We start from the raw sequence: 16,084 nt of genomic DNA, 5'->3' as shown, positions 1-16,084 counted from the left end.
ACAGCCCAGGGCAAAGTAGCCTGCACTGCCAACCCCCGACAGCCTGGGGGCATAACAGGCTGTGTGAGGCTGTGCATGAGCCACCTCCATTTCCCATGGGGCTTGCAGGGCCTGCAGGAGGGGCAACGATGTTGCAGGAGGGGCAGAGAGACATGGCAGGAGAAGTTGCAGCTGGGGCCACTCAATTAACCAGCACATTTTACTGTATAACTAATAATATTAATAATAACTAATGTAATAACTATACAATCTCTTCTATGAATGTATGATTTTTCTTCTTCAATGTGTATGTGTGTGCAGTGTGTGCTTCCCTGCACAGTGATGGATCACACTGCCAGGGAAAACACTGATCTTTCTTTTTTAAAGTATTGGGGGGAAAAAGAGAACAAATATAAATTGAAAGAAATTAATTGGATTAAGTAAAGAGATTCTAAACTAAGCTAAGCTAAGTTATATCCTATCCAATCCTTTCTAAAATCAAAAGGTGCAAGCAACTGACTGACTAGAAAGCAAGCCATGCAGTCCAGTACCTTTCTGACACTGTTGCTCACCCAGACCCAGCTCACAAAAGGCACATCAAGCCTGCAGACAGAGGCTTTTATGCTGCTTCTGTTAGACCCCAACTCCATGTGGTGCCCAATGACTAGGGAGACGATGATCCAGTTGCCCATGGATCTTGTTACTCATTAGCCAGAGCAAGCAGGGAGCAAACACCAGTGCGCATTGCTTGCAACAGCTTTATTCAGAATGGAGACAGCTTCGGGCAAAGTCCCAAAAAAACAACAAACTGGGGACCTGCACTGAACATTAGTTCCTTTTACATTTTATACACCTTGGTTTATACTCATTAACATTTCTTCTGCCTCTGCCCCTCCTTCGGTTCCACCCATTTCTTCTCCCATCTCAAGCTCCACCTCTGTTTACTGTTTACTTCATTAGCATGGAATTGCCTATGCATTTCTTTCATTTATATGCCTCTCTGCTAAGAGTGAATTCATAAGACCTTGACCTCTTCTTCCTTCGGGCTGTTGCTGGTTCGTTTTGGCTTCTTGCTGACTCCTTCTTCACCTCCAGGGTCTTGCTTCTGCTTTATCTCCTTATGATAACTGGTGGGCTGCATCTTCTTCTTCTTACACAATGGGTTCTAATACTACGACCTTGTTAGAAAACTGCTTGCCTAAGCATTTGCAATGTTATTTTTAATATATCATTCTGCTTTGTGACCAGCAGCTTTTGCTGAAGCCACAGATTAAAGCCTTGTATTCAGTTGCAAATACAGTACTCTCCAAGATCCAACTACAGTCACCCTAACAATTTCTATGTCCCTCCCCCAGACACTGTGATTGGAAGGGCAGTCAGAGAAAAATCACACTTACTGGCAAGCTAGAGATGTCAGTCCACCCCACCCTGGTCCCCCTCCTCCCCCTCCCCTTCCCTCTTCTAAGTTTCTGTTTCCCCATAAAGACTGCCCTCTGAATCTCTGAATTGCTGAATCTTTTCTGAATCAATTTGGAGGCTCCAAATCGATTCAAAAAGTTTTAAGCTTCTAGTGATTCAATTCAGATTCAGAGATTTGGCCTCTGAATAGGGCCAAATCATCTCCAAATTGAATCACGAACTGAAGCTTTGCACATCCCTACAATGGGGCATAATGGACCAATTTTAAAAACTTGGTCCATTTGAGTTATGTGCTTTTTTCTTGATCTATTTAAAGGTTAGAAAAAGATGGAAAATTAAGAAGGGGTAAGGGAAAAAATCATGTTTTATCCCTTCAAATGAAGAAAATGCTGCCCTACAACATGTGATATCATCTATAAAAATAACTGATAGATCATAAACGGACAAGCCCTTCCACTCATGCTATAACTTGTCCACTAATCATAATAAAATGGTGGTGGCTTTTCATCAAGCTTTTGCTTGCCTGATACAGATTGTTTTCCTCTCTATCTGTAGGGTCACTACTAAACAAAGCCTGGCTGAGGAACATCCTCCCATTATGTAGGACTTGTACTCTATGTCAGAAACCATTCCAGGCACATGGATGAGGTCTGCACCTGTTTCTATATTCCCATAACTTTCAGGGCCTTCTCAGCTGCTGCCACCAGCCCATTTAACCCAGATATTTATTGGACCATATTAAATCAAAAGCCTATCAAGCACAACAGAGGGATCCAGGCTTTGGGAAGCAACAAGAACTAAGTTGTCCATCTGTCCCTACTACAAGAGGTCGAAGGAATGGTTGAATGTGTGGTTGTTATCATTTTCCTTGCTGTACGTAGGGCTGGGGTACTTAAATCTATGTACTGAAATTCTGTCTGTTTGATGACAGATAGATAAATCACCAAGGTAGAGCTCAGGTGGTTGCCCTGTGGGGTCAGGCCAACTCTCAGGATCTCAATATTGCACTGCTAGACAGGAGGGTGTGACACAATTGTACATATACAAACACACAAATCAATTAGGTGCATACACACACACACACTACCAGGTCAGGCACATACACATCCAAACCAGCCTAGGCATATGCATGCTTATCACCAGTTCAAGCACATACACACTACACACTAAAAATTAGACAAAAATCAATTGTCAATACCCACATACTCAGTACACATACATAGATCACTAATTCGTTTATCAGGCACACAATTATATATACACACACACACATACACATACACACATACACACACAACCCACCTACACATAGGTAAGTTCCTAACTTGGATGGTACAGTATGTATGTGTGTGCTTGGGGTACCTGGGATACTTGGGGGAAGGTTAAGGTGAGAGAGAGAGAGTGTTAAAGTGTAGGGAGTGAAAGTTGCCAGAACCAGAATTAGAACTGGTGGACTAAACAGAAGTTGACTGAGGAACTGATGCTTGGGTTTACTTAAGATCAAGTGGCCCCAGGATTACTTGAGGTCACTGGTGCATGGGGGGGGGGAAGAAGTCTGGTGGCAAGGAGGAGGCAACCAGGAAAGAGAGAGAGACAGAAATCTGGGAGCTTGGCGCTAGAAACAGGCAGACAGCTGAAATATTTGGGGGGGAGGAGGCAGATAAGTGGTGGCAAGGAGGAAACAACCAGGAAAGAAACTGAGGTAAAAACCTGGTTGCTAAGGGGAAAAGGCAGTGGGGATAAGACAGTGGCAAAGAAACAGGGGGTTTGGAGGCAGAGAAGAGCTCAGGACAAGTGTTGGAGGTGGCAGTGATCCAGAAACAGGAGAGGGAGAAATGAGACAGAAGTTAGAGGGGAGGAGCAGACATTGGAGCAGGGCTGAACCATAGTAAAGCAAAACACAATTCAGGGATCCAAATAACAGGTTTATTAAACAGAAACACGCTACACAGCCCCATGAAGTTATTGGTTCTCACACACACACACAAGCACTCACAATGGCAGCAGGACAAAGGGACTCAGTGGAAGGGCTAGAGTCCAGATAGAGAAGAGAAACAGAGTCCAAGTCCTTGGTTGAAGAGAGGGTGGGGGTGATACCTACCTATCCAGGCTAGAAAGGGGTCTTTGTCCAGTAGGTGTTTTCCAGAGGGGGGTCACTGGCAAGGCCTCTGGGTGGATAGGTGGTGTGGCACAGTGCTGGTACAGATGGAGAGGGCGTCCCAAGGAGTCAGTCTTCACTACCTCTTTTATGGGGCAGACTACCTTTCATCTCCTATGGAAGGGCCTGTCCAGGCAAGGTCAGTCCTATTCCAGAGGTCTCCAGGTGTTCTTACTGAGCATATGCAGCCTGGGCAAAATGGTGGGTTGCCTCATCATTTGTTTCTTGAATGCTGATAGGTGGTTCCAAGGGCTGGGCCATTGGTCCAGGTATTGGTGTTGATGGTTTGGTCATTCAGAGGAAACTATTTTTAGACTTACTGCCATTGTCTCTCAAGCACCCTCATTCATCCCCATTCATTCAGGAACCAAGTTACATAGGAAGGGTAGGTGTGAGTCATGGGTTACACAGCCAGGCCTGGGGACAGGATAGAGTGTTGCAGAGCACTTAGGTGCCCTGTTCCTATGAAGAGTGGAATCTGTTAGGGAAAAAGCCCTAGCAGTGAGTGGGGAGCCCCAGCTGCTGGTTACCAGGGCAACCAGAGTGAGCTAGTACCCCACACCTTCCGGTGGTCAGCTGACCGGAAGGGGCAGGGCCTGGCTCACATATAAACCCCAGGGCTGAGGCCAGGGCAGCAGTTCCCTGCCAGCAGCCAAGGCGGAAGGAGTTCTCCCACAGCAACCAAAGGGGAGAGGCCTAACTGCAGGTACCGCCTCTGACACTGGTGAGGGATGGAGCACCCCTGGTGTGGCTTGCATGATGTTATAGCTGGGTGGCTTGAATTCATGTTATAGCCCAGGGGCTTGTGTCTTGTTTGCTGTTTAAGACTGGTGGCTTGGATGAGGCAATTAGGAGAAGGAGGAGGCCTCATAGGGGACCCATGGCAGTGTGGGGACCCCAGCACCAGAGAGGCACAGCATTTGGGGGTGCACCAACCCCAGTGCCAGAGAGGGTGCAGCATTTGGGGGTGCACTGCCCCCAGCACCAGAGAGGGCACAACATTTGGGGGTGCAAGAGAGGGCGCAGAGCAAGACAGGGCTGCGGAGAGCCCACGCGCCAATGAAGATGCAGCGTGAGACAGGGTCATGGAGAGCCCAGGTGCCAGTGAAGGTGCAGCGTGAGACAAGGCTGCGGAGAGCCCAGGCGCCAGTGAAGGTGCAGTGTGAGACAGGGCACAGAGAGCCCAGGCACCAGGGAGGCGCAGTGCAGGACAGGGCTGTGGAGACCCCGAGCGCCATGGAGGCACAGGGTGAGACAGGGCTGCGGAGAGCCAAGGGAGGACCAGGGGGCCAAATTATAACAAGGCCCAAGCCAAACAATGTCAGTTCTGTCTGCAAGGCTTGGGGTATGGTAAAGGGGTGGTTGAAGCCACACACAGCCCATGAGGCTAGGGTGCCCCAAAACACCCATTGTGCCATCTGTCTTGGAGCAGGACCCACCAGGGGTCCGGGAGTCCACAGGGTCAGAGTGTACAGCAAACCATGTCCAAGATGACTTAATGGCAGCCTCCTTATTATATATTTACCATCAAAGATGTGGTGGGTGAGAATTGAGGGTGCCCATTGAGCCAACTTGGCATGGTAAGGGGGCCTTGGGAAGATCATGGCCATCCCACAGGACTCTGTCCCATGACATGGAGACTTGACAAACAAAATGGAAACTCGACATGACTTATGCTAACTTACATATGTAGGCCTAAATCATATAGTACCAGTAAAACAGTAATATAGAACAGTAAAAATCAATATAAACATAATAATTATACAATATAAAGAAGGAGAAAAAACAAAACAAATACAACTTGCTACCAAAATAAAATGCTGAAGCTTATCCTATGTCTTAGCTCACTTATACTTATCTATAGGGAATAGAGAGGGAAAGAAAAAGTCACAAATGGTTGGGGAATGGGAGGGAATGCTTTTAAAAGAAAAATGGGTTTTTTTCTATATATTAAGAACCAGAATGAAATATATACTACATGGCAGAGTAAGTTTACCTTCATAGCCAGGGCAAGAATAAGCTGATTTACTTACATACCTCCCTGATAGGACACTCTTATTCTATTAGAAGAGTGCCTTTTACTTTATTAAGTTTTATGTCATAATACCATGTATGTATCTGTTTATATACAAAATATAATATTAGTATGCCACTCATGCACATTAAGCTATACCTCTTCTGCATGGATATACTTATTCCAGAATATATATAGTCCCACTAATATAAGCATGGCTGGAAGTGTCCTCATAAAATCATAGGGTCCAGCCCCCCTGCTCTGAGCAGGACAGACTGTTAGGGTCAAATAACCCCAGCCAGGTGTGCGTGCAGTCTCCTTCTGAAGATCTTCAGGGTAGGTGCCTACTGAGAAGTTACCCACAGAGTCTGGTTGTATGAATCATGAAGTTTTTCCTTAGATCCAGTCTGAAATCTTCTAGGAGTTTATTACCATAGTTCCTGGTTTTCCTGGTGCTTTGGTGAATAGTTGTTCACCTAGCCCCTGATGCTCATCCCTGATATACTTGTAAACTGGCACCAAATCCCCCCAAAGTCTTCTAAACTTCTGTGAATCTGTGTGAATTGTGATGATGCAAGTAGTAAAAAAATCCAGTGTAGATTAGTAGTGATCTAAGCACAGAGTTAATTTCCTTCACAACTCTATAGCTATGGTTACCTCGTGCTATTTTTCACTCTTTCCCAGAGGAATTTTCAGAGTGAATTCTTATGCATTAGTATTCCTCTAATGGCAAGCCATTAGCACCTCTGATTATAACAACATCTAAATGAGAGGTTGAGCTTTATTCAGCAATTTACCACCAAAAGTTGCACCAATTTAGGAACACTAACAGCATAATTTTAAACCACAGCATAAGGGGTTTGCACTTTTTTAGATCAGGTTTTATTTTTTTCCAGTCAAACTGATAGAAGTTTCCTAATATAGGGGGGAAAAAAACCTGTGGCCTCTTTTAGCTTCCTGTAGCCAACACAGATACAGGCAAAATATCTTCATAGGCACACTGGCCTAGCCTCTTGTCGCTGATGGAGATCACACAGTGTTCACGTAGAAGTGTTTAACAGCTCATTGATAACAGTAGTCTCAGCCCCTCTGCCTCTCATTAGTAGTTAGCAGTTGGCAGACTATTATTGAAGTACTCTTTTATCTTATCTAGCTGAGAATTCCATGGCTTTATTTTGGTCTAATTGAAGAATGTCCTAAAAATGGACTTATGAAAAGTTTCATTATAAAAATACAGTTTCAAAAACCACAAAATTAAATGAGAAAAAGAGAAACTGAAGAGACAACTGCACTCTAAATTCTCCCATGCTATAGTCTATTGCTTCTTGTTTACATGTAGCTCACATCTAGTCACTGATTAAAATTATACATAATTAGAGCTGTGTGGCACATACCTTATGAAATTAAGCAATGCTCAAAGGGCCTGAGGGTCACTCTTCTACTCCCATGGGTAAGATTTTACCTACATGAATAGTTCCACTGATGTAATTAGGACTGCTCATGGGAATAACTGCTTACCAATGTCAATACATGGTTTACGGCATAGCTCTGTGTGTGACCATTTTTGATGATGAACAGAATCTGTGAAAATGAAGAAAACTCACTGGAAATGTAACTGAGGTTGGGACAACTTTTTTCCACTGGCAGGATGCAGTTTCTCACAGTTGGGTCTCTAGATGGGTTTCATCAAATGGTTGTATTTAATCAGTTTCCCTGTTTGGCTGACCCTATGCAGTAGGGCTGTGTGAAGCTTCCGTCCCTGATTCAATTTGGCAGAGATTCAGCCCAATTCAGTGGCCAAATCTCTGAATCTAAACTGAATCAGAGGACCCTTTAATCTCTCTGAATCGAATCAGAACCCTCCAAATCAATTCGGAGAGATTTGGAAAGATTCAGCAATTTGGACATAGACACAGCTTTACATGTTTCTTTCTATGTACCTCTAGGTAGCAGGCACTCATGAATGCTATGATGCTGGGGTGCATAGAGTGTCCCACAGAAGCATGGGGGGTTCCCCAAAGTGCTTGGCAGAATATCCAGGAGTGGACCAGAAGTACTTCCATCCCACTTCCAGGTCTGCCAGGGAAAGCACACCCCGCTCCACCCTTGCTTCCCTGGCTCAGTGATTGGTGCCTCCTAGGTCTGTGTGGGATCACCCAGGATCCCCCTACAGCCAGTCGCCGAGCTGAGGATGATGCAGGGCCCCCCCCCAGCACACTCCCCAGGAGACCCAGAAGTGGACCGGAAGTATTTCTGGTCCACTTCTGGGTTCACTGCTGAGCACATGGAGGGACCCCTTGCACTCTTATGGGATGCTCCATGCACCCCAGCATCGCAGCAATCATGAGCTGCACCTACGACCTCAAGGTATGTAGAAAAAACTTTTAAAGCTGTGTCTATGTATCGAATCTTCACATTCAGATTCAGCCATATTGAATCAGGGACAGTGATCCAAATCAATAAATTGAATCGCTGTTCCCAATTCAGGCTCAATCCAAATCCAAATCTAGTAGGGCCTGCTTTGCACACCCCTACTATGCAGTTTTCTCAGGCTAGCCAACTGTTGCCATTTTGATTCATTTTCTGAGTCTAGAAGATGGGAAGAGATGCTGCTACAAAGGTGCTAGAACTGTAGTAGGGATGGGTCTAAAATCCCACTGAAAAGGCTAAACCAGCTTACCAGATCAATAATTTCCCCTGCTCCTATTCACCATCCAGCCACCCCTGCTATATTTAACGTATAATAGGTGGCATGGGAGGGTGAAGGTGTATAAGTCTGTCAGTGAGCCTGTTAGAGAACAGTTCCTGTGAGAGATGCTGATCTTGGTAAGGACTTCTCTAGGTTCAGTCATTTTTTAAAAGCTCTCAGAAATCTGGAAGCTTATTTTGTACTTCTGAAATTCTGACATCCATTTTTCTATTGTTGAGACTAATCTCCTAGTACACTTCCATGCATATTAGTAGGTACTTGTTTCAAAAGGCTGCAACAATAGAGACTCCATGCTTCCAAAGAGCCAGGTTTTAGTTCATGGACATAATGCATTTGAATAAAGCTTCACAGGCTCTGTCAGAGTCAGTGCTGTAGGATATGATAGGCTGTGCTCCTATGTCAACTCATTTACCTACCTAGTGAATACATTTCCAGACCCAGCAGGAATTGTACTATTCTTGTTTTACATCTGGAGGCAGTTTTTCTCCTGCTGATATTGCTTTGCAGGGAACAGATGCAAGTACAAACAAAACTGTTTGGACAAGTTAGTGATTTCAGAAGCTTCTAGCTTAAGGTTCGTGACATGAAAACTTTACATACCTAATCTTTCAGTATCAAACTTGGGTTGGAGCAAGACTGCCTCAGCTTTGGCAGGAGTGACATACCTAATTCCATGGATTAAATGACCTGAGCTGAGTAAGAGAAGTGGGAATGATTTCTAGTGCCTAGACGTAGCAGAACCTCAATGCTATCATTTAGACTAGATTATTAGGAAAGAAAGAAAAGGGAGAATATCACAGTGGAAGCAGGTTACACTGATAATACTGGAGGAAATGTTTTGCCTTTTACCATAGATGGAATCAAACTTCACCTGATACCAATTATCATAGTGAAAAAAATGGCATTGTACATTTTTTTGTCATCTCGTGCTTAGGACAAAACCCAAACATTCTGTTCAGAGGTTTTTTGATTTCAAATAGCTTCCTTAAGAATGGGTAGAAGTCTCTTTTAAGAGCGTTTGTCAATAAAATAGCTGATTACTTATTTTAGGATTAATTTTAGTTAGGATTTTTGAAATTGTGAAAACTTATTTCCACAGCCAGCCTCCCTCCATTAGCACCAGAAATAATGTGAACACACACAAAATAATCCATGTGCATTTTGGGAACTTCATATGGATATATAATATAAATGATAAAGTATGCATCAGAGCTGTTGCATAAGGTAATATTGTAAAGGCATAGATTTTCCAAATACATCCTGAGGTGGGATCTTCAGGTTTTAGGCCCCCAAAACATAAAGAAATATCTTTAGTCAGTCGCATCTCCATAGAAGGTATGAGGACTAGAAGCATGGGAGGGTGAAGAGAAGCTCTGATCACTATTCCCACTGTGCTTCTGAATGGTCTGAATATTTTACAGTTATTGGGACTTGGAAATGCTTAGAACCCTGTAAAATCAGGACACTTATTTAGGTAACAAAATATGGACATGAGTGCCTAAATGTGGGCACAGCTCATACCATGCCAATTGAGAATTCACTTGTATGTTCTTTTCTGTCCAATAAGATCATCTCGATGTATGTTTTTGCAGAAAGCAGACTTAATGGGTGTGGGCAGTAATTGTAGCCAGAACTCTTTTTGCCTGCCTCCCCCCTCAAATGTGAAGTTCCTCCATATGGCAAAAGCCTCTTTTGCAGTATTTGCCCCCTTTTGGGGATGCTTTGTCTTTTCTACCTTTTCTTCCTTCCTCTCTCTTTTGCTTTTATTATATTATATAATAATAATAATAAGGTGTACTTATAGTGAAAATAGAGCTTGATACCTGTAGATACTTTAAAATGTAAAGTATGTTTGTTAAAGCGAGTTGTACCATGTAACAATGTTAACAACAGCAGGAATCTCTGTATGGAGCAGGTCCCTGAATGAATCATGATTGATTGTGTAACACAGTAGCTAGTTTGGATAAACAAGTTAATGAGTGGCAATTAACACCTACACAACTACAGACCAAGAAGAGGAAAGAATCAATACAGAGCCAGGAACTCCCTGAAACATCATTGTTAAAGGTACTGAAGCCCCGGGTTGAACTAATTAACACTGGAAATAGACCCTTGGGGCTGAAATACCCCCGATCAACCACTTCCAGAGCTCTATTCATCATGGCAGTGAATAAATCAAAATTAATCAATGGACGCCTTGTGAGCAAGTCCACTAGCCGAGGTGTTCTGCTTAGTTGAAGTGGCCCCTTAAGGATACAAGACGCTCACCCTCCAGGCTATATGCCCCGAACTTGCCTGCCATGACTTTGATGATTCCTGGTTCAGATGGACTGTCTGGCGCATGCACGTCCAGAAATGAGACCTTGTGTCCGTCGGGGAGCTGGTGAGGGCTCCTCCACTCCTACACTCTCGCCCGTGCCTCTGTGTAGAAACCTCTCTATGGCTCCCTCTTCTAGTGTCAGTCCAAACCTCACCAGAAGTGGTGGAGGGATAAATGTCAATGCCGCCTCTGCCTAAAGCCGTATCTGGAGACCCGCTCTCTCCTCAAGCAGGGTCCTGCTTCTTTCTCTGGGGCCTTCTTCAATGGGAGTCCTCAGCCCTCCCTCTGGGCCCGCCCCATGACTCAACGCTGTGAACATGCCAACAGTCCATCCGCCCTTTTTGACCTTTAGGGCTTTCCTTTGCCCTGCTCCCACCGGAGCCAGACGCTCCGACATGCTGCGGTCAACCTGTCTCCACTCTGGGTCACTGCCTCTCACTCACATGCCTCAGTGGAGCCTTACCGCTGCCCCAAAACGTGCGGATCCGGCCTCGGGTGATGTGCATCCGCCCCTCCACCTCCTCACTGGTGTCCGCCGTTCACTGTGGCACTTCTGGTTCCGCTCCCCGTTCCGGTGCTGCTTTTGAGCCAGACTCTCCTGCCACACATCTGCAAGAGGTAAATGTTTGCCCTGTCTTCTGGCGTCGGGGCGAAGGTGTTCCCCTGGGGGGGCCAACCCAGCGAGCTCCACAGCCCGCTGGTTCACCTGCTCCTGCACACTCCTGAGACTGCATGTACCTGTGGACATGACCCCTGAGGCTGACAGCTGCCATCCGTCAGCTACCAAGAGGGATGTCCCTAGAGGTCAATGACCCCTGGATCGCGTAAGCCTGAGAACTGGGGAGTCACTGAAGTCTGCCAGACAGGAATAAAAGGCAGCAAAGAATGACCCCCATTGGTACCCTCTTTGACCTGACCAGCACCCTGCCTGTTCAGCCAGAAGGACCAGCTGGTGACCCCCTTCTGAAGCAACATTGTACTGAAAGAAGCCTCGACTGGCCATCAACGGCAGACTCCAGTGCTTGGGGATAGGTATATCTTGACACCGGTGCTTTGTGTTCATAGTTAGGTACTGTGAGTGTGTGTACATGAATGCGTGTGTGTTTGAGGGGATCAGAACCAGGGTTTATGGTCTGACTTTTGCATCTGTCCAATAAACTAGAATTTTATGATGATCCTCTGAGTTGGTACTTTGTAGCCAACATAATGGGGAAAAATACTATTGTTGCAAATCAATTGATTTCTGTGCACTTGACTTCAGTTTGGCCTGATGGGGATAAAGCTATCCTTATTTCTCATTGATCATGAGGTCCCAGCTGAGTACCTTTGGAAGTTATTATATAGATATCATATCCCACAACTGGGTGAGGTCTCAGACAATTGAAGCCAGGTCTTTTACCTCACCCAGCTCCTACTCAATGCAGTAGGGAGTGGGAGGCTGTTAAGGAACAAGCCACTTCTATGCCCTTGTAATCTTCTCCAGGTGTGTGTTGGCACTGGATTTGGACACAGCCCCTATACCTTTGTTCCGGGTGAGCACAACCCTCAAAACAACCACAACACCTGCCAATTGATAATAGGCGAGTTTATTGATACAGAGTGATAACAAAAAAGCAACAGTACAAACTGTTAGGGTGACAGTACTTGGATATTGGGGAGCATTGGATTTGCAGCTGAATAAAAAAGCTATAACTTGTGGCTTAGCAGAGCTGCTAACCACAAGACAGAATAATGTTAAAAATAACCTTGCAAGACGCTTAGGCAAGCATTTTCCTAACAATATAGTGCTGTTGTAAGATATATAGCTCACTGTGTAAGAAGAACAGGATGCAGCCTATAGCAGGCCAGTAGGGGGCACTCCTGCATTGAGCCACCCACCTCACTGTGCCCGACCACCTTCCAGGCTCTGAGTGCCTCCCTAGGGGTGCCTCACATCCAGATGACCCCCTTCCTGGAGCACACTCGCTAGCCTGGGGGTAACGTGAGCCACCACCACCCCGAGAAGGGACTCTCTCAGCCCTGTGTCCTCAGGAAAACACAGGCCTAATAGTCCAATGGGTACTTGTCCCAGTACAAGCACTTGGGGCACTTCCCCAAGTTGCGGGCCAAAAAGAAAAGTCCCTCTTAGTCCACAGGCCTAAGGAGCCTCTTAGGCATAATTTAGACCCACCCCTCAATAAGTCTCCTACACTGGTCACAAAGGAGAACTTTATTGATTACAGGGGGTAGGATGAAAATAGGGTACAAGATAGAACAATATAATAGAAATCCCATAGAGCATAACAGTCTGGCTGATCATGCATCTGAGTTACTGGCAGATATATATCTAATCAGATCTCGAGTAGCTTACTCACAAGCATCATCCAGAGGCTGTTGGAGATTCCCTCTGGAGGCAGGCCATTCCTAGCTCATGAGTTATGGGGGAGAGAGTCAGTTTCAGATGGTAAAGCTCTTCTCTAAGTCTGAGCCCCCCCCCCCCCCCCCCCCCCCCCCCGCATGGCTGCTTCCCCTTCCTCCTGGGCAGTCTTAATTTATATAGCCCCTGTGACCCCATTCACCTGGTCCAATGGAGGCCAGCACCTGTTGGCTGTCAGCCAACCAATTTGAAATACATCACTAGTTGCCAGGCAGACTCTAGCCCACCAGGCAGAAACCCCTCACCCAGGTAGCTGATACCAGTCCCGTAGGAAGAAGGAGCAGGTTTCCCTCCTCCCTCAGGAATGTAGCCAGCTCAGGTTACCTAAAGAAATAGGGTAAAGGTGTGTCTCCTGTGCTAGGCCCATCCTAATCAAATTGTTACAGCACAGAGATTTTGGGGAGAAACAAAGGTGGCTTCCTGCAACACATCCCACCAGCTATCGTTAGAAGATAAAGCAGATTTTGATTATAAATGCTTATGCTAAGCCAGCCATTTGCTTATGCTAAGTAGCCATCCTAACCACGTCAACCATTTTCTGAAACAGCAGTAAGTGAGTCTGTGTAAGTCTGTGTGCTGTGAATGAAGTGAACTCTTAGAAAAGTGGAGATGGGACATGGGACTGAAAAACAGACTGGAATGTAAAAGACAGCACATAACTGGTAACAGAATCTAAGATAAACGTATGTGAAAAGGTGAATGGTGATTGGTAAAGAAGCCTCCAGAAGCTTCCAGGCTTTGGTCAAGTCCACCCAAGTGACCAAAGAAGTGGGGTAAAGGTCTTAGGCATGCGCTCATAGCAAAAAGACATGTAAATAAGTGAAATACATAGGCAATTCCATGCTAATGAAGTAAACAATAAACAGAGGTGGAGCTTAAGATGGGAAGGACTAAGGGTGGAACAAAGGAGGGACAAAGGCAGGGTAAATGTTAATGAGTATAAACTAAGGTGTATACATTTGGAAAAAACTAATATTTGTGGCAGCTCCCTGTTTTGTTGGAGCTGGCCCGAAGCTGTCTCCACTTTGAATAAAGCAATGTGTGCAGGTGATGTGTGATGGCATCAATCTGTTGACTCCCTAGTTGTTGGGCATTGCATGGAGTCAGGGTCTAGCACAAACAATCAAGTAACTCTATATCCACCAATCCTAGGGCTGTCATCAAAGTACATCTGGTCAGGATGCAGGCTCAACTCTGAGGCTCTCTCTCTTAGGTGTCAGCAATCTGAAGGTGGGATGCCAAGACCCAAAGCCCCCCTCTAGTGGGATGCATGAGATGGGCTGCTGGTATGCCCTCTATCCATGGTGGCCTTGGGACCCTTCCCAGGGAATGGGGATGGAAACCCCTCTCACAGGACAAAACAGGGAAGGAAAGGGAGCGACCGTTTGTTAATCTCAAGTCTCTACTTTTGTATTCTCCTTCCCCCTTGATGCCTCCTGATATTCCTCATCTATGGCTATCTCTGGTTCACTGTCTCTCTGTGGTCACATGTCCATGTAGCCTTCTGGGCCTTCTCCTAATTTGGTCTGTTCCCCCAAAACCAGGACTTAGCCCCCCTCTTCCTACCCCCCACTGGTCTCTGAAGCCTTGTTGCTGGTGTCACTTATCTTGCATTATGGGACAGTATGGTACATACTTCTTTGGTTCTCAGGCTGTGGGTTCTTGTTGTGTTAGACAACCTGTTTGCCTTGAAGGCTGTGATCTTGTGTTATGGCATGCCCCCCTCAATTCTCAGGCTGCATCCATCCATTGGCCTTGTTGTGCTAGATAGCCTGTCTGCTTTCAGGGCCATGAGAAGTTGTGTGTGTATCTCCCAAGCTCTTTCGAAATCCATTTAACCCATGCTGCCCATCTTGAACCTGTATAATGCATATATCTATACCTATAAGCCAGTTCCCAAAAAACAGACCTTTAAATACCATTTCTAAGCTAACAGTGTGCACAAGCAAACTTCAGGGCAGCTCTTTAACTCTTACTGCCCAGTCCTGCCTGCCCTGCACAATAAGAGAGGGGGCAGGAGGCAATTGGTTGCCTGCCCCCTGGGGAATCCCCAGCTGTGCTGGTGCTGCTAGCCTCTATTTCCTCTCTAGGGAGTATGCTGGGCACAGAATTTGCCTCTAATTGCCCACAGCACAGTCTAATCTCCCAAGATGACTGAAGTAAATGCACAAGTGACAAATCCTATTAGCAGGTAACAGTATTTTTGTGTGAATGCCACTGTTACAAGCAACTCTGAATACATTTCCTATAATGAATAAAAAGGATTGCATTATCTTCTGCTAGCAGACATGTGTTTAAAACTTATTTGAATGGTTCCATAAACACCTGTTATCCTAAACAAGTTTTTAAGTCAATACAAAATACCATACACTTTGACAATTGTTGTTTATTTCAAATTGACAGGATAGTTCCCAAGAAGGTGACAAATGAACAATTGATTGTAATGGACTATTAACCAAAACGAAAATGTAGCTTTTTTTTTAACTGCCGGTGGTATTCTATTTTCAAACTAAGCATATGCTTGCTAATGCCCTTATATTTTCAATATCCCTATTCTGAACCTGCTGCTAAAGATCAGACCTCTTAACCATTGCAGGCATTTGTATTGATTTATTTACTCAATAGCACAGTATAACTCCCCAGACACTACCTAAAGGTGAAGTGTGGAAACTATTTTCCCCCTCACAGACATAACTTATAACGTGTCATCCATTTGAACTTGCTTCTACACTCCAACCTACAAAATGGCTCAAAGATCCAAGTATCCACAGTCCCCTGAGTGCCTTTCAGTTGATATCAGTAGGCTGTAGAAGGATGCGGTCATGCAAATGTTAAAATAAAATCAGGGTTTCAAATTATGGTATTGCAAAGGTAAGTAGAAAGGATAAGTTTCTTTTAGGAGAATAATAATTTTTTTGTGATTCCAAGTATCTTAACCCTTTTCTAATTAAAGGAAATTACTTAGCTGTGGTAATGATTGGTTCAGGCTAGACAGTGAGCTGAAAATGATAACAATAACAAAACAAAACCCCCTGTGCTGGCTGACATCTGAGTTGGTTTGAGAACAT

At 45.0% G+C, this 16,084-nt stretch overlaps 1 protein-coding gene and 2 long non-coding RNA genes across 5 annotated transcripts in view; 2 read left to right on the top strand and 1 right to left on the bottom strand.

Moving 5' to 3' along the window:
* The window catches only part of LOC149866486 (uncharacterized), a 315,323-nt gene that overhangs the window by 197,815 nt on the left and 101,424 nt on the right, over nucleotides 1-16,084 (bottom strand). The window contains exon 2 of one of the 3 annotated variants that reach the window (XR_016441896.1): nucleotides 11,064-11,209. The exons of the other annotated variants lie outside the window; for them this stretch is intronic. The gene's annotated coding sequence lies outside the window, so the exon portion shown is untranslated. The remainder of the gene's footprint in view (nucleotides 1-11,063; nucleotides 11,210-16,084) is intronic. 3 annotated transcript variants of the gene reach the window in all.
* LOC149866487 (uncharacterized) overlaps nucleotides 1-16,084 on the top strand; it is a 171,014-nt gene that overhangs the window by 62,985 nt on the left and 91,945 nt on the right. The gene's annotated exons all lie outside the window — the stretch shown is intronic.
* Nucleotides 1-16,084, top strand: part of LOC149866488 (uncharacterized) — an 84,586-nt gene that overhangs the window by 25,821 nt on the left and 42,681 nt on the right. The window lies entirely within an intron of this gene.

This window comes from Crocodylus siamensis, chromosome 4 (genome assembly GCF_052110815.1).
Source record: "Crocodylus siamensis isolate JL-2025a chromosome 4, ASM5211081v1, whole genome shotgun sequence".
NCBI classification, from domain to species: Eukaryota; Metazoa; Chordata; order Crocodylia; family Crocodylidae; genus Crocodylus; species Crocodylus siamensis.
The sequence above is the reverse complement of the archived record's forward strand: the minus strand, read 5'-3'. Positions and strand labels throughout refer to the sequence as shown.